The 19,959-nt window shown below is 41.1% G+C and overlaps 1 pseudogene; it reads left to right on the top strand.

The window, feature by feature from the left end:
• The first annotated feature begins 590 nt into the window (after window positions 1–590).
• LOC149217668 (double-stranded RNA-binding protein 2 pseudogene) overlaps window positions 591–19,959 on the top strand; it is a 53,217-nt pseudogene continuing 33,848 nt past the window's right edge.

Consider the following 19,959-nt stretch of genomic DNA (forward strand, 5'->3'; position numbering starts at 1 on the left):
GCACGTTCCAACTCATTTTGTTTTTTATTTATTCTTTGGCAACAAGGAAGTCAGTCAGATGCATTTTTCCGTTTGGCAGTATTGGCATTTAGACTTTCCTGCAGTAGTATAATAGCAAGGAAGTCAGTCTGATGCATTTTTTGGCCATGCAGGATTGACATTTACAGTGTTTACCTAGATCTTTTTTGCGTTTTCTTGTGAAACCCAAATTTTCTTCTTCTGCACATTCCAACCCATTTTGTTTTTTTATTTATTCTTTCCTGCAGCAGTATAACAACAAGGAAGTCAGTCTAATGTATTTTTCTGCCCGACAAGATTGGCATTTACTATGTTTGTCTAGATCTTTTTCACGTCGTATACCAGAGAACAATACTATGTTTGAATCACAATTTTCTATCATGAGTATAGGAGGAGGAAGATGTTACAACCCAAATTATCGTATTGAGAAGGATTGTGGCATTTGCAGTGAATAGGTGATGGGTTTACGCTATTTTTAAGTTCCTTTTGAGTTGAATGTTTATGGTATTTTCTTATTCTAGAGATTAGGTTTTGGGTAATTTGATTTATTTTTTATTACGATTAGTGTAGTCATGTACAAGAACCGACTGCAGGAGCTTGCTCAGAGGATCTGTTTCAATCTGCCTTCGTATTTTTGCATATGGGATGGGCACGATCACACCCCTCGTTTCAAGGCAATAGTCACATTCAATGGTGAAACTTTCAAAAGCCCAAAATTTTATACCATTTTGTGCTAGGCTGAGCATGTGGCTGCGAAATTTTCTCTCAATACTCTCTCAAGAAGAGGCCCCTCGCAGTCTCTTGCTACAAGAATCCTAGTAAGTAGACCATTTCTTATTTCTTTTTCCTTGTTGGTTTTGATATTAGATTGAAATCAGTACACAAGAAAAAGTGTTATCCTTTAAATGCCCCATGTAGAAATTTTGAATAATTTAACACATATTCAACAGAGATTATCCTGATCATGTACTATTGCGGAATACATACACAATACATAAGCTCCTCTACGTTGATCATCAATATAGCAGCATCAATAACAATAAAACATCAAGAGCATTCACACATTAACACAGTATGTAACCCGGGGAAAGCATCTCGCTAAAAACCCCACACTATCTGTATATTAATGATTGAGACCATGTAACATTACAAAGTACAATGCTTATCACAAGCAATCCAGTACCAGCTCCACCTGTTACACACAATACAGCTAAGATCTGATCTCCAAATCTATTCCACTGCTTGCCTGCCTCCACTGCTCAATACCTGCTCAAGAATGAATGAGAATGGTCTACCAAACTCGTATTTCACCTCCAAAGAATCACTCACAATGTGTAAGACGTGAGCAGAAGCTACAAACTGGGCAAATACATGAGCAAACTCATTGGCATACTCAATCCCTTGATTGTGCAAGATCTGGTGCACAACTATAGTCACAACTGATAGCAATCTGATTCTCTAACACCTGTCCCTGCTGAAATGAACATGCACTGACATGCAACTGAGTTAACTGATGTATTCTATAGTTGTATTATGAGTTAATAATTAGTTTAACAACTCATCATTAGTCTATTTGCAGTTAGACTAACTACAACTAGTTTAACCAAGTCAAACTGAACACAACTCCATCAACTCCACAATCAACTCCACCAAACTCAACTGATTGAGTTCTAACTGAAGTCATGCATGCAACAACTCAACTGACTCATAAGAAAAGCGTACTTCCTTCTGACAGCTGCATGGGCCACATCTGTAGCTCAAACTGAAGTGCTCCAAGAGAATAAGATCAAGTTTATAGTCCAAATATTATTATGAGAAAATAATATTTGACTTTTCTATTTTTGACAGCCAATCTAAAAATAGACTTTGATCACCCACATTTTGGTCACCCACATTGTGGTCACCCACACTTTGGTCACCCACATTGTGGTCACCCACACTGTGATCACTCACACTGTGGTCATCCACACTGTGATCAAAAATAGAACTTGCGCCATAATTTGCCTGCGGGCCCACTTAGTGAAGGCGAATCTTTTCACTAAGCTCCATCATCTTGTTGCAATCTCAACACCCCAGGCACTGCCGCATTAACATTGTCCCTTGTTTTACTTTTGAGTCCCATTGACCTATGAACAATAATGCAATTTCTTTCTATGATCCAGGTCCGAGTGTGACAAAGGACCCTTCCAAGACCTTTTACTTCCGTGATGTGTTAAATTGCATTTTTAATAGAACATAAATGAATACATCTACATGCTGTAAAGAAGAGGAACATGATAGTCATCAACACATGAAAACATAAGCCGTTGACAACGGAGTTCATCCAGGAGGGGCTATGTCTCCGAGCCCCGGTGTCAAGATGGTGTAGGCTGCTGCATTAAGTGTTGTCAATAGTGATGATGTACATAGGGGTGATGTCGTTATCATACAAGGAAAAATGCCCTCACGCAGGAGTGGCTCCAAGAGATGTTCCGCTACAGGAACTCTCAGTCAAAAGACTACTATCAGTATGACACAAAACTCATACACGATGAGCATCCCACCAACATGGCATAAAAGGGATCTCAAAACAAACATGCATGGTGACACATGAGTATCCCATCAACATACAACAAAGGATCTCAAAACACAACATTATGAATCATGAAAAGTACATCACATAGACGATTTCACGTCACATCAAGCAGGAATCATGAAAACGAGTAAGAAACTAGATCCCACATCAAACATCAAGCAAGGACCTGTGCAACACAATGCATAAAGAAGAAGTACATGAACACAACATATACCTCACAACCAAGGGCCATTTGAAGAGGCGGATGTCAAACTACTGAAGCTGTTCGGACCATAAATCTCACGACATCAATCGCATGACTGCTCACACATGGATGTTGACACCTGCATTCCACTTAGAAAAGTGGTTGAAGAATAGAATGAGAGAATGAGAAATCTGAACGCACCATCAGATTTATGACGTCGAATAGTGCAAAATCGACTGTCCAATTTTTGAATTCTAAGAAGTTGAGAATCTAGGGCTCAAGGAATCTTTTAGATTCCCCCTAGATTCCTCAAAGATTTTGCTCCATGGGTGGACTGGAAATCTGCAACTCCAAAGGCGAATCTGACTTTTCCATTACGATCCCTGCGGAAAACCATGAAAAACGACTGTAAACTTGACTATATTCCAACATGGAGAAAAATTACCTCCTCAGGAAAATTGCAAGGATCATGGTTTTGCTCCCTGTTTTTGCAGTAATCATGGTTCCACCCTCATACTAAAAATGGCCGAAAAATTAAAAACTCTGATGGAGACATGGACAGCGCCATTGCATTTGTGGCGTCGAGAAGTGCTGAAACCATATAAAATTTGTCAAAATCTGACAAAGTAAAATTTCACCCCTCTTGCAAAACACTGCCTCGAACTGTGTGCCAAGATTCTGCCTCCTCTGTCTCGAAATTCATGCCTTCTCCTGGTTCTCCCATCTGTCCCCCTAGTGCACTGAAAATACTGGGTTTATATAATATTTCCGGGTGGATTAACCAAGTGGGTTAGTTGGCATTGTGGTAAATTGAGGCATTAGTTGAGGAGGGGTCGGGTGGTCAAACCCCGCCCCTCCCTTTTTATAAAAAATACACTTTTAAAAAAAATTGAACGAAACTTTTAATATTTGGGGTGCATTCATTTGAGGCTGGTACATTGGTACTGTTTGGTGGTGTCATGGGGACGCTTAGTGGGGGCCTGCCCATGTGGGCCAGGCGGGTTCAATCCCTGCCGGCCTCACCTTAATTCCCTTAATTCATTTGTATTTAGTGTTATGGAGAGGCGTGGGTGGTGGGGGTGGTGGCCCATCACCGCCCTTTTTATATTTTTTTTAATTTTTTTTTTTTTTTAATACAAAAAAATCATTTTTTGAAATTTTCGAAATTTGGCCGAAGGAGTCTTTTTAACTAGGCCACAATTTCGCCTGGAATCTGGCCAGAGTTGGCTAGAATTCGGTGGCCAGGTTTTGTCCAAATTGTTGACTCCTTAAGCCTACCCAGTCAGCAAAAAGTCAACCCAACTTTGACTGCTTCTATCTTCATCATCCGGACTCGTATTTAAGAACTATTTGCACCGTTGCGATCATGACGACGAGATCTACAACTTGAACTTGGTTCAAGAAACTTCTGATCACTTTGGTTTTTGAGCTTCCATCAGTCCTCTTTATCTTGTGTGTCTCTCTAGAGCCACCTGGATCATTCCTCCCCACTGAGATGTAGAAATTCCCACTGTAGATCAACAGATTATGCAATATACTAAAACACAATACAAGATATACTTCTACAACACTTTGTAGAAGCTTAATCGAATTGAGCAAGATCAAGAGAACACATATAGCTGAGAATGAGAAATCAATCACACATAACATAGAAGAAATAACCCGGGGAAAGCCTCAGCCTAAAACCCCAACTCTGTATTATCATACAAGTGGAAATCTTGTTCAGGTTACAAAAAGAATCAGCTCTCAAGCTATCCTGCTCTCTCTGCAATCAAACAATACAACTCACAGACTGAATAGACATAGTATATGTCCTTGTCAAGCCCTCCAAGCCTCCTACTTCCTTGTGCAGTTTTTCTTGGGGTCCAGTGAAGCCACATGTGTGAATTGGCCTCATCACACTCACAAAACCTGAAGAATTAACTGCGCAATCTTCAAGGAGATAATTCCTTCTGCATGCAAGGAATATTCACAATGGAATATTCTATCAACTGATAGTACACTGCCCCTCCATCTGATCTCAACTGGGTCTCTGTTTGAACTGACATGCATGAGTTATTTATGAGAGAATACTCAATTATCTGAAGTGCAGTAGTTACATGCATGTAAGTATTAACTAACTGAACTTACATTCATTCAACAAATTGTTTGAATTAATCTAACTGGACTTGACTCAGTTAACTAAGTCAACTAATTACAACTCAATATTACAACTCATCCTTATCTCTTTAACTGATGGATAAATTCCTCAATTAATGGAGAAACTGTTGCATGTCCCCACATAGACTTCAAGTTTGATTTTCCTTAACTAATTAACTCAAGATGAATTAATTAATTAATTTACAAACAACTGCTAAGATCAAATTTGAATTTTACTTCACTATTTTAGTTTAGGGACTGACTAAAATAGGAAGGTATCCTAAAATGCTATTTATAGAATGCTATTTTTAGCACTTCCATTTTTCCATCCATTGTTGCTAAGATCAACACTGGCTGAACTACTATTTATAGCAGTGCTATTTTTAGCAATTCTATTTTTAGCATTTCTTGTTGCTATTTTCAACACTCCCTCTCAACAAGAAAGGGATTATCAGTAACCCCAATCTTGTCTATGTGGAACTCGAACTTGCATTTTGATAATGCCTTAGTCAAAATATCTTCATCCTGTTCCTCGGTCGAAACATATAGCAACAACATGATCCTCTTGACCACACAGTCTCGAAGATGGTGATATCGGATATCTATGTGCTTGGACCTGTCATGAAAAATTGGATTCTCAGAGAGTTTGATACAACTCTGGTTATCGCAGTAGATCACTGTAGGATCCATCATCTGACCAAACAATCCCACTAGAATCTTTCACATCCAAGTGGCCTCACATGCAGCCTGACTAGAAGCCATGTATTCAACCTCTGATGAGTTAAGTGCAACTGATCTCTATTTCCCGCTGTACCAGGAAACTGCAGTTGAACCAAGGTTGAAGATTCCTCTAGAAGTGCTCTTCCAGTCTGATGGACTCCCTACCCAATCCACATCTGTGAAGCCCTAAAGCTTCACTCCCTCTGTTCATATATACCACAATCCGAATTGAGATGTGCCTCTGAGGTATCCTAGCACATGCTTCGTTGCCTTCCAAAACAGCTTGGTAGGCTGAACCATAGCTTGACTGAACTAGTTCACCGCAAAGCATAAGTTGGATCGTGTGTTCACCAGATACATAAGTGAACCCACCAGCTGCCAATAAACAATAACAGCTACTACCTCACCTGAAGTAGCAGCCTCCTTCCTCCAGTTCATAGCTAGAGGAGTCTGCATGGGCTTGCACTTCTCCATGTGAAAGCGCCTGAGTATCTCATTGAGATACTTGCCTTGAGACACAAATACTTCCCCATCTTTCTGCCACACCTACATGCCTAGAAAGTAGTGCACAATTCCCATGTCCTTCATCTCGAACTCTCTTGCAAGGTCCTCCTTGCAAGATTGTATCAGCTAATCATCACCTGTCAAAATGAGATCATCAACATAAAGAACAATGATCAATGGTTTACCTTCTACCATGATGTGGTAAAGGTTCGCATCTGCTTCACTCTTGGTGAAGCCCAAACTGGTGAAATAGCTGTTGATCCTAGTGTACCAAGCACGGGGTGCTTGCTTCAGCCCATACAGAGCCCTCTTGAGTCGGCACACATGTGACTCACGATCGAAGGTCTCGAAACCCTCTGGCTGCTCAATATACACCTCCTCCTCAATCTTCCCATTGAGAAATGCTGTCTTCACATCCATCTGGTGGATCTTCCACCCCATCTGAGTTGATAGTGCCAACATCGATCTAATCGATGATTACCTTGCTACGGGAGCAAAAGTCTCATCGTAGTCGATCCCCTTGACCTGTAAGAAACCCCGGGCAAAAAACCTTGCCTTATGTTTCTCAACACTACCATCAACTGCCTTCTTTACCTTATAAAGCCATCTGGAACTCACCACTGACTTTCCCTGAGGCCTTGGGACAACATCCCACGCATTGCTCCGAATGATAGAGTCATACTCCTCTACCATTGCATTAACCCAGACTGGTTGCTGCACTGCCTCCTCGAATGAAGAAAGTTCAGTATCTACACACTCCCCAAACAGGGCCATGTACCCAGTGTACCGCTCGGGAGACCTCCTCTGTCTGCGCTGAGAAGATGGTTGTTCCACATTCTCCCGTGCATCCAGCATCAACTTTTCAGCTTCCCTTGAGCATTTTTGCCCATCTTTGGAAGTATCAGCATGAGTGGATGTCTCCACTCCCGGATCCTCTACATGCGGCTGCTCCACATCAATCTGAGGCTCCTCCTCCTTAGGAACTGAAAGTTCCTCATCTGCATGCAACTTGAGCTCCCTCTCAAGTGATAAGCACATGGATTTTTACTCGTCGAACTTTAGATCCATGCGTACCATAGTCCTTTGAGTGGAAGGCAGGTACACCCGATAGTTGTGGGGTGTATCCGTGTACCCCACAAGTATTCCAAACTCAGCCGTTGGGTCCAGCTTCTTCTTGGAATCTTTGGTCACATGATAGTAAACTGATGATCCAAAGATTTAGAAGTGACTTACATAAGGTTACTTCTCGGAATAGGCCTCCATAGGTGTCTTCATTCCCAGTATACGGTGCGGGCTTATGTTCTGCAAGTATACTGCTATATTGCATGCCTCAGCCCACAAATGCAGTGATAGGCTTTGGTCATGCAACATCACTCGAGCTACTCCCACTATTGATCTGTTCTTCCTTTTGGCCACCCCATTCTGTGTGGGTTATGGGGTACCGTCAGTTCCCATTTAATACCTTCTGCAGTGCAAAAGTCTTTAAACTGTTGGGAGACATACTCTCCACCATTGTCACTATGCAAGGCTTTTATTTTCTTTCTAGATTCTTTCTCTGCCAAGGATTTAAACTCACAAAACCTCAAGAAGGTTTGATCCTTCTTTTGCATAAAGTAGATCCAGCATCTACGAGAAAAATCATCAATAAAAATAACATAGTACCTTTGTTTAGCAGTGGAGGCTGTAGAGAAAGGTCCACAAACATCTGAGTGAACTCACTCCAGGATTGCTCCAGCTCTACTGTCTCGATCCGGAAAGGAAGATTTCGCATACTTACCCAAGGTACAACCTTTGCATGTAGTCGTCTGCTCAAGTTTTCCCTTGGGTAATTCGGTAGAAATCTGCTGCATGATCTTTAGGGTTCCATGGTGCAAGTGGCCCAGTCTTCTATGCCATAGCTCGCCAATATCTTGGCTCTGCACCATCTCAACTTTGGAACTCAAAGCAGCACAGTCGTCTACCTCTAGCTTGTAGAGATTCTTGACTCGAATCCCTATTCGCTTTGTCTGTCCAGTACCGATATGCCTTAGGAATACCTTTCCTTAACTAAATACTACATCATAGCCTTTATTTCTAGCATACTGACAGACACAAGATTCTTCTTCAGACATGGTACATACTTTACATCAGTCAGGGTGAGGGAAGCTCCATGCTCCCTCTGAAACATAACCGTACCTTCACCTGAAACATGGTACTTTCCATCATTGCCTATCTCGATCTGCATCTGGAGATCCTTCTCCTCCAAGGTATTGAAAAGATTCTTGTCACCTGACATGTGGAATGAAGCTCCACTATCCAGGTACCACACACATCCCACCATGGATGAAACCATGCATACAATAAGTGACAAATCCAGCTCAAACCGTGAGGCCAGTGCCTCACCATCAGATCCCTTTGAGGAACCCTTCTTGGATTTCTTTTGTGGACAATTCGTAGCATAATGGCCCACTTCATGACAATGAAAGCATATCACTTTCGATTTGTCAATCTTCTTCCCACTATGGGAAGAACCAGATTTGGGATGGGATGCCTTCCCTTTCCCTTTCCTCGCCTTACTCACTAAGGCTATATTTTCCTCATCGTCTTGCTTCGACGAGGATCCATCTCTGGTGCTTCTTCTTATTTCATCCTGCATCATATCCGACCAAAGTCATTCCCAATCTCACTATTTTTCTCTTCCATTAACCGAGTCTTAGTAGCTATGCCAGCTCTTAAGAAGACCGAGGAGTGCAAGACTCACCCTATCATCATCAACGGTTGTGATCCCTACACTTCAAAGCTCATCCCTGCAGGTGATGAGCTTGTTCAGATATGTAGAGATCATGTCTCCCTTTTCACACTTGATCTTACAAAGCTTGTCTTTCAGCGCCAACTTCCTCTGATCATTGCTATTCTGATATAAATATTTCAATGTTTTCCACATCGAAAATGGTGTCTCCTTCCCATGGAGGCTCGAGACAATGTGGTCTCGAACTCCCTCCAAGAGGATTCTCCTTGCTCTAGCCACACATTTCTTCCATTCCGCCAGTTGAGTAGCATCAGTCGGCTTGGGGACTTCTTGATCAATGAAGTCCTTTAGACCGTTATCCTCTAATACTACCTCCATGCGATCCTTCCAGGCTATATAATTCGAGCCGACATCAAGGCATACTCGAGTCTTAAACCACTGAACGCCATAGGTGAAATTGAGATGTGATAAGAACTCGATTTCTATCTTCAGGAACCAAACTTCGAACTTCTCCTTCTTGTATACTGTTCTTCGTCTTGATCACCTTTGCTCCGATACCATGTAGAAATTCCCACTGTAGATCAATAGATTATGCAATATACTAAAACACAATACAAGATCTACTTCTACAACACTTTGCGGAAGCTTAATTGAATTGAGCAAGATCAAGAGAACACATATAACTGAGAATGAGAAATCAATCACACATAACACAGAAGAAATAACCCAAGGAAAGCCTCAGCCTAAAACCCCAATTTTGTATTATCATACAAGTGGAAATCTTGTTCAAGTTACAAAAAGAATCAGCTCTCAAGCTATCTTACTTTCTCTGCAATCAAACAATACAACTCACAGACTGAATAGACATAGTATATGTCCTCCTCAAGCCCTCCAAGCCTCCTATTTCCTTGCGCAGTTTTTCTTGGGGTCTAGTGAAGCCACATGTGTGAATTGGCCTCATCACACTCACAAAACCTGAAGAAGTAACTGCACAATCCTCAAGGAAAGAATTCCTTCTGCATGCAAGGAATATTCACAATGGAATATTCTAGCAACTGATAGTACACTGCCCCTCCATCTGATCTCAACTGGGTCTCTGTCTGAACTGACATGCATGAGTTATTTATGAGAGAATACTTAGTTATTTGAAGTGCAGTAGTTACATGCATGCAAGCATTAACTAACTGAACTTACATTAATTCAACAAACTATTTGAATTAATCTAACTGGACTTGACTCAGTTAACTAAGTCAACTAATTACAACTCAATATTACAACTCATCCTTATCTCTTTAACTGATGGATAAATTCCTCAATTAATGGAGAAACTGTTGCATGTCCCCACATAGACTTCAAGTTTGATTTTCCTTAACTAATTAACTCAAGATGAATTAATTAATTAAATGACAAACAACTGCTAAGATCAAATTCGAATTCGAATTTTACTTCACTATTTTAGTTTAGGGACTGAATAAAATAGGAAGGTATCTCGAAATGCTATTTATAGAATGCTATTTTTAGCACTTCCATTTTTCCATCCATTGTTGCTAAGATCAACACTGGCTGAACTGCTATTTATAGTAGTGCTATTTTTAGCAATTCTATTTTGAGCATTTCTTGTTGCTATTTTCAACATGAGGAGCTTTTGGTCCTCCAAAAGCATGAAAAATAATCTGTAACTTCTCTGTACCTTGTATGCGTCACAAGCATCCTGAAAAGTTCTTGCTTCCATCCCCTTCACCTTTGTTCTTCGGAGCCTTAAGCGACGAGCCGACACTTGCAACCTCTGCAACCTGTAGTACATTGTTTTGCAAATTACTTGCTTGACTTACATGACCAACTAATGACCCAAACATCCCATACTTTCCATGAGTTTATAACACAAACTCGGTGGTCAAGTTTACATCATGATGGAAATGATACCACTGCTACGACAAGAAGGCCGAAATATCATTGTTGCTTCAACAAGTGATGGAAACACATCATCATTGCAACACATGATTTACAACAATAAGGCCAAACACTATTTGCTTTGACAAGTGATGGAAACACAACATCACTTTCAAAGTGTAAAATGAAACTCAAAATAAGGCTAGACACCATTGTTGCTGAACAAGTGATGGAAAACACATCATCACTTTTACATTTTAAAATGCAACAAATGATTTGCAAAAGCACGACCATGAAACGCTAACATATCTAGAAACCATTTTTCACTTATCAATGTGAATGGGTCGCCTCCTTGTGGCGGTTTTTCTTATCGAACAATTGTTTCACCTGGCTCCTGCACTGACACTCTGTCTTTAAGGCGTTGCTCTAGATGGAGCCTCCAACAAGTGGCTCTTTGATGGCCACTTCTGTCGCAATGACTACAATAGGTTTTCTTTCTCTAGATCTGTTTAACCTACTGTTGAGAGGGTCTTTCATGCCTCACCCTTTTGTGTGCTGCCATTCTTTTCCAACACTTAGAAAATGTATGGTTATGTAATCCACAAAAGGTACATGTTTTTCGATGCCATGTTTTTCGTTCATCATTAAAAACATGATTATAATCGAAATGAATATTCAAAAATCGAAACTGGTTATACCTTTCCTTGTTGTTTCTGGTGTAAGTATGGTGATGAGAACTTGCCTCAGCTCTGTCCCTGCAATGGAAACTGCCATGGGATGATGGGAATGTGTTCCCATCATTCTCTTTCCTCGACGATTTTGACGATGTCTCGGAAGAATCTGACACCTTTGAGCATTCTCCTTTGGTGTATCTCAAGCCTGCAAATTGAGGTCTCTGCTTAACCTCCAATGGTTGAGTTATGCCTTGGTTATTAACACCAAGTTCTCCTTCCTTCTCATGCCTCATCCTTGTAAGGAGCCTCATGTTTGTCCCTATAATTTGGATCTCCTAATCTGCAACAGAAATCATACTATGTGATGATGAAACTAAAAGGAAATCAACATCTTTTACCTCCTCTATCAATTTGGAAAGAACTGATGAGGGCTGCTCATCATCTGTTGTTGGTGGTTTGCTAATTGTCATGGCGCATTCCCCAACTTCCTTTTTGACATACCCAAGTCCTGTTTGACAGGGCAATTATTCTACTTTGATGGGGTTGACAATGGCTTGGCCATTAATTCCCAAGCCTTTTCCTTCATACCCCATTTTCTTCAACAGTTTGGAGCCAATTCCTGTGGTATGATTTTCAAAAACAACGAAATCGTCATCAGGAAACATACATGAATTTGGAGAATTACATTTTACCTCACATGGGTCACGCTGCAACTTTTCCAAGGCCTCATCCTTTGCTTGCAGCTATCGTATCAAATTATGTTTCTCCTCTTTCTCTTCATGTAGGTGCATCTTCAATTCAACGTTCTCTGTTTGAATATTATGTTTGTTTTGCTTCAGTTCTTCCATGGCCTCTTCTGTGGCTTGCAACTGAAGATGCAATCACTCCTTTTCCTCTGTCTCTTTCTGTAGAGTTTCATACATTATCTCTACCCTTTTGGAAATGTAGAGCATGGTCTCGTTCATCGCTTTTTCATCCTCTGTCGCTGCACATTCCATTGTTTACACTGCAATTCACATCAACGCAAAGACTGCTCCAATACCACTTGATCCAGGTACGGATGTGACAAAGGACCCTTCCAAGACCTTTTACTTTCGTGATGTGTTAAATTTCATTTTTAATAGAACATAAATGAATACATCTGCATGCTATAAAGAAGAGGAACATGACAATCATCAACACATGAAAACATAAGCCGTTGATAACGGAGTTCGTGTAGGAGGGACTATGTCTCCAGGCCCCGGTGTCAAGATGGTGTAGGCCGCTGCATTAAGCGCTATCAATAGTGATGATGTACATAGGGGTGATGTTGTTATCATACAAGGAAAAATGCCCTCACACAGGAGTGGCTCTAAGAGATGTTCCGCTACAGGAACTCTCGGTCAAAAGACTCCTATTACTATGCCACAAAACTCATACATGATCATCATCCCGCCAACATGGCATAAAAGGGATCTCAAAGAAAACATGCATGGCAACACATGAGTATCCCATCAACATAAAACAAAGGTATCTCAAAACACAACATGATGAATCATGACAACAAGTACATCACATAGATGATTCCGCATCACATCAAGCAGGAATCATGAAAACGAGTAAGAAACATGATCCCACATCAAACATCAAGCAAGGACTTGTGCAGCACAATGCATAAAGAATAAGTACATGAACACAACATATACCTCACAACCAAGGGCCATCTGAAGAAGCGGATGTCAAACTACTGAAGCTGTTTGGACCATCAATCTCACGGCATCAATTGCATGACTGCTCGCACATGGATGTTGACACCTGCATTCCACTTAGAAAAGTGGCTGAAGAATAGAATGAGAGAATGAGAAATCTGAATGCACCATCAGATTTATGATCAAATAGTGCAAAATCGACTGTCCAATTTTTTAATTCTGAGAAATTGAGAATCTGGGGCTCAAGGAATCTTTTAGATTCCCCCTAGATTCCTCAAAGATTCTGCTCCATGGGTGGACTAGAAATCTGCAACTCCAAAGGCGAATCTGACTTTGCCATTGCGATCCCTACGGAAAACCATGAAAAACAACTGTAAACTTGACTATATTCCGACATGGAGAAAAATTACCTCCTTAGGAAAATTTCAAGGATCATGGTTCCACTCCCTATTTTTGCAGCAATCATGGTTCCACCCTCATATTGAAAATGGCTAGAAAATGCAAAACTCTGATGGAGACACAGACAACGCCATTGCGTTTGTGGCATCGAGAAGTGCTGAAACCATATAATTTTTTTCAAAATATGACAAAGTGAAATTTCACCCCTCCTGCAAAATGCTGCCTCGAACTGCGTGCCAAGATTTTGCCTCCTCTGTCTCGAAATTCGTGCCCACTCCTGGTTCCTCCATCTGTCCTCATGGTGCACTGAAAATACTGGGTTTATATAATATTTCCTGGCGGATTAACCAAGTGGGTTAGTTGGCGTTGTGGTAAATTGAGGCATTAGTTGAGGAGGGGTCGGGTGGTCAAACCTTGCCCCTCCCTTTTTATACAAAATACAGTTTAAAAAAAACTAAATGAAACTTTTATAAGGGGGTCAGGTCCACATTGGGTGGCCCGCCCCATGCCTCCCGCACACACATACGCTGATGCTTTTAATATTTGGGGTGCATTCATTTGAGGCTGGTACATTGGTACCGTTTGGTGGTATCATGGGGCCGCCTGGTGGGGGCCGGCCCACGTGGGCCGGGCAGGTTCAATCCCCACCGGCCTCACCTTAATATCATTAACTCATTTGTATTTAGTGTTATGGAGAGGCGTGGGTGGTGGGGGTGGTGGCCCACCACCGCCCTTTTTATATTTAATTTTTTTTTTTAATACAAAAAAAATCATTTTTTGAAAATTTTGAAATTTGGCCGAAGGAGTCTTTTTAACTAGGCCACAATTTCGCCCGGAATCTGGCCGGAGTTGGCTGGAATCCAATGGCCAGGTTCTATCCAAATTGTGGCCTCCTTAAGCTTTCCAAGTCAACAAAAAATCAACCCAACTTTGACTGCTTCTATCTTCCTCATCCGAACTCGGATTGACGAACCGTTCACATCGTTGTGATAAGGACGACGAGATCAACAACCTGAAATTGGTTCAAGAAACTTCTGAGCAATTTTGTTTTTGAGCTTCCATCAGTCCTCTTTTTCCTGTGTGTCTCTCTAGAGCCACCTGGATCATTCCTCCCCACTGAGGAGATTTTGGTCCTCCAAAAGCATGAAAAATAATCTGCAACTTCTCTATACCTTGTCTGCATCACAAGCGTCCTAGAAAGGTCTTTCTTCCATCCCCTTCACCTTTTTTCTTCGGAGCCTTAAATGACAAGCCGACACCTACTACCTCTGCAAACTATAGTACATTGTTTTGCTAATTACTTGCTTGACTTACATGACCAACTAATTTCACAAACATCCCATACTTGCCACGAGTTTATAACACACACTCGGTGGTCAAGTTTACATCAAGATGGAAACGATACCCCAGCTACGACAACAAGGCCGAAATATCATTGTTGCTTCAACAAGTGATGGAAACACATCATCACTGCAACACATGATTTACAACAATAAGGCCAAACACTATTTGCTTTGACAAGTGATGGAAACACAACATCACTTTCAAAGTGTAAAATGAAACTCAAAATAAGACTAGACATCATTGTTGCTGAACAAGTGATGGAAAACACATCATCACTTTTACATTTTAAAATGCAACAAATGATTTACAAAAGCACGACCATGAAATGCTAACATATCTAGAAACCATTTTTCACTTATTAATGTGAATGGGTCGCCTCCTTGTGGCAGTTTTTCTTGTCGAACAATCGTTTCACCTGGTTCATGCACCGACACTTTGACTTTAAGGTGCTGCTCTGGATGGAGCCTCCAACAAGTGGCTCTTTGATGGCCACTTTTGTCGCAATGACTACAATAGGTTTTATTTCTCTAGATCCATTTAACCTGTTGTTGAGAGGGTCTTTCTCGCCTCATCCTTTTGTGTGTTTCCATTCTTTTCCAACACTTAGAAAATGTATGGTTATGTAATCCACAAAAGGTACATGTTTTTCAATGCCATGTTTTTCATTCATCATTAAAAACATGATTATAATCGAAATGAACATTCGAAAATCGAAATTGGTTATACCTTTCCTTGCTGTTTCTGGTGTAGGTATAACGATGAGAGCTTGCCTCAACTCTGTCCCTGCAAAGGAAACTGCCATGGGATGATGGGAATGTGTTCCCATCATTCTCTTTCCTCGACGATTTCGACAATGTCTCGGAAGAATCTGACACCTTCGAGCATTCTCCTTTGGTGTATCTCAAGCCTGCAAATTGAGGTCTCTGCTTAACCTCCAATGGTTGAGTTATGCCTTGGTTATTAACACCAAGTTCTTCTTCCTTCTCATGCCTCGTCCTTGTAAGGAGCCTCATGTTTGTCACTATAATTGGGATCTCCAAATCTCCAACAGAAATCATACTATGTGACGATGAAATTGAAAGGAAATCAACATATTTTACCTCCTTTGTCGATTTGGAAAGAACTGATGAGGGCTGCTCATCATCTGTTGTTGGTGGTTCGCTAACTGTCATGGCGCATTCCTCAACTTCCTTTTTGACATACCCAAGTCCTGTTCGACAGGGCAATTCTTCTACTTTGATGGGGTTGACAATGCCTTGGCCATTAATGCCCAAGCCTTTTCCTTCATACCCCATTTTCTTCAATAGTTTGGAGCCAATTCCCGTGGTATGATTTTCAGAAACAGCGAAATCATCATCAGGAAACATACATGAATTTGGAGAATTACATTTTACCTCACATGGCTCACGTTGCAACTTTTCCAAGGCCTCGTCCTTTACTTGCAGCTGTCGTAGCAAATTATGTTTCTCCTCTTTCTCTTCATGTAGGTGCATCTTCAATTCAACGTTCTTTGTTTGAAGATTATGTTTGTTTTGCTTCAGTTCTTACATGCCCTCTTTTGTGGCTTGCAACTAAAGCTGCAATCACTCCTTTTCCTCTATCTCTTTATGTAGAGTTTCATACATTATCTCTACCCTTTGGAAATGTTGAGCATGGTCTCGTACATCGCTTTTTCATCCTTTGTCGCTGCACATTCCATTGTTCACGCTGCAATTCACATCAACGCAAAGACCGCTCTACTACAACTTGATCTAGGTCCAGGTGTGACAAAGGACCCTTCTAAGACCTTTTACTTTCGTGATGTGTTAAATTGCATTTTTAATAGAACATAAATGAATACATCTGCATGTTGTAAAGAAGATGAACATGACAATCATCAACACATGAAAACATAAGCCGTTGATAACGGAGTTCATCCAGGAGGGACTACGTCTCTGGGCCCTGTTGTCAAGATGGTGTAGGCCACTGCATTAAGTGTTGTAGATAGTGATGATGTACATAGGGGTGATGTCTTTATCATACAAGGAAAAATGCCCTCATGCAAGAGTGGCTCCAAGAGATGTTCCACTACAGGAATTCTCGATCAAAATACTCCTATGATTATGACACAAAACTCATACACGATGAGAATCCCGCCAACATGGCATAAAAGGGATCTCAAAGAAAACATGCATGGCGGCACATGAGTATTCCACGTCACATCAAGCAAGAATCATGAAAACGTGTAAGAAACTGGATCCCACATCAAACATCAAGCAAGGACCTGTGCAGCACAATGCATAAAGAAGAAGTACATGGACACAACATATAACTCACAACCAAGGGCCTTCTGAAGAAGCAGATGTCAAACTGCTGAAGCTATTCGGACCATCAATCTCACGGCATCAATTGCATGACTGCTTGCACATGGATGTTGACACCTGCATTCCACTTAGAAAAGTGGTTGAAGAATAGAATGAGAGAATGAGAAATCTGAACACACCATCAGATTTATGACGTCGAATAGTGCAAAATCGATTGTCCAATTTTTGAATTCTGAGAAGTTGAGAATCTGGGGCTCAAGGAATCTTTTAGATTCCCCCTAGATTCCTCAAAGATTCTGCTCCATGGGTGGACTGGAAATCTACAACTCCAAAGGTGAATCTGACTTCGTCATTGTGATCCCTGTAGAAACCCATGAAAGACACTGTAAACTTGACTATATTCCGACATGGAGAAAAATTACCTCCTCAGGAAAATTGCAAGGATCATGGTTCTGCTCCCTGTTTTTGTAGCAATCATGGTTCCATCCTCATACTGAAAATGGCTGAAAAATGCAGAACTCTGATGGAGACACGAATAGCGCCATTGCATTTGTGGCATCGAGAAGTGCTGAAACTATATAAAATTTTTCAAAATCTGCCAAAGTGAAATTTCACCCCCTCCTGCAAAATGCTGCATCAAATTGCGTGCCAAGATTCTGCCTCCTTTGTCTCAAAATTCATGCCCGCTCCTAGTTCGTCCATCTGTCCCCCTGGTGCACTGAAAATACTGGGTTTATATAATAATTCTGGGCGGATTAACCAAGTGGGTTAGTTGGCGTTGTGGTAAATTGAGGCATTAGTTGAGGAGGGGTCGGGTGGTCAAACCCCACCCCTCCCTTTTTATACAAAATACAGTTTTAAGAAAAACTGAACGAAACTTTTATAAGGGGGTCGGGTCCACATTGGCCGGCTCGCCCCATGCCTCCTGCACACACATACGCTGGTGGTTTTAATATTTGGGGTGCATTCATTTGAGGCTGGTACATTGGTACCATTTGGTGGTGTCATGGGGCTGCCCGGTGGGGGCCGAGTGGGTTCAATCCCCGCTGGCCTCACCTTAATTCTCTTAATTCATTTGTATTTAGTGTTATGGAAAGGCATGGGTGGTGACCGACCACCGCCCTTTTTATATTTTTTTTAATTTTTTTTTTAATGCAAAAAAAAATCATTTTTTGAAAATTTCGAAATTTGGCCGAAGGAGTCTTTTTAACTAGGCCACAATTTCGCCCGGAATTTGGCCGGAGTTGGCGAGAATCCAGTGGCCAGGTTCTATCCAAATTGTGGCCTCCTTAAGCCTGCCCAGTTAGAAAAAAGTCAATCCAACTTTGGCTGCTTATATCTTCCTCATCCGGACCTGGATTGACGAACCGTTCACACCATTGTGATTAAGACGACGAGATCTACAACCTGAACTTGGTTTGAGAAACTTCTGAGCACTTTCGTTTTTGAGCTTCCATCAATCCTCTTTGTCCTGTGTGTCTCTCTAGAGCCACCTGGATCATTCCTCCCCACTGAGGAGATTTTCGTCCACCAAAAGAATGAAAAATAATCCACAACTTCTCTGTACCTTGTTTGCATCACAAGCGTCCTGAAAAGGTCTCGCTTCCATCCCCTTCACCTTTGTTCTTCGGAGCCTTAAGCGACGAGCTGACACCTGCTACCTCTGCAACCTGTAGTACATTGTTTTTAAAATTACTTGCTTGACTTACATGACCAACTAATGACCCAAATGTCCCATACTTTCCACGAGTTTATAACACAAACTCGGTGGTGAAGTTTACATCAAGATGGAAACAATACCCCAGCTATGGCAACAAGGCCGAAATATCATTGCTACTTGAACAAGTGATGGAAACACAACATCACTGCAACACATGATTTACAACAATAAGGCCAAACGCTATTTGCTTTGACAGGTGATGGAAACAAAATATCACTTTCAAAGTGTAAAATGAAACTCAAAATAAGACTAGACATCATTGTTGCTGAACAAGTGATGGAAAACACATCATCACTTTTACATTTTAAAATGCAACAAATGATTTACAAAAGCACGACCATGAAATGCTAACATATCTAGAAACAATTTTTCACTTATTAATGTGAATGGGTTGCCTTCTTGTGTCGGTTTTTCTTGTCGAACAATCGTTTCACCTAGTTCATGCACCGACACTTTGTTTTTAAGGCGCTGCTCTGGATGGAGCCTCCAACAAGTGGCTCTTTGATGGCCACTTTTGTCACAATGACTACAATAGGTTTTCTTTCTCTAGATCTATTTAACCTGCTGTTGAGAGGGTCTTTCACACCTCATACTTTTGTGTGCTGCCATTCTTTTCCAACACTTAGAAAATGTATGGTTATGTAATCCACAAAAGGTACATGTTTTTCGATGCCATGTTTTTTGTTCATCATTAAAAACATGATTATAATCGAAATGAACATTCGAAAATTGAAACTGGTTATACCTTTCCTTGTTGTTTCTGGTGTAACTATGGCGATGAGAGCTTGCTCAGTTCTGTCCCTACAGTGGAAATTGCCATGGGATGATGGGAATGTGTTCCCATCATTCTCTTTCCTCGACGATTTCGATGATGTCTCGGAAGAATCTGACACCTTCGAGCATTCTCCTTTGGTGTATCTCAACCCTGCAAATTGAGGTCTTTGCTTAACCTCCAATGGTTGAGTTATGCCTTGGTTATTAACACCAAGTTCTTCTTCCTTCTCGTGCCTCATCCTTGTAAGGAGCCTCATGTTTGTCCCTATAATTAGGATCTCCAAATCTCCAATAGAAAT

Source organism: Pinus tabuliformis, chromosome 1_1 (genome assembly GCF_031772625.1).
Source record: "Pinus tabuliformis cultivar Carrire ecotype Pingquan chromosome 1_1, CPIR1, whole genome shotgun sequence".
NCBI lineage: Eukaryota > Viridiplantae > Streptophyta > Pinopsida > Pinales > Pinaceae > Pinus > Pinus tabuliformis.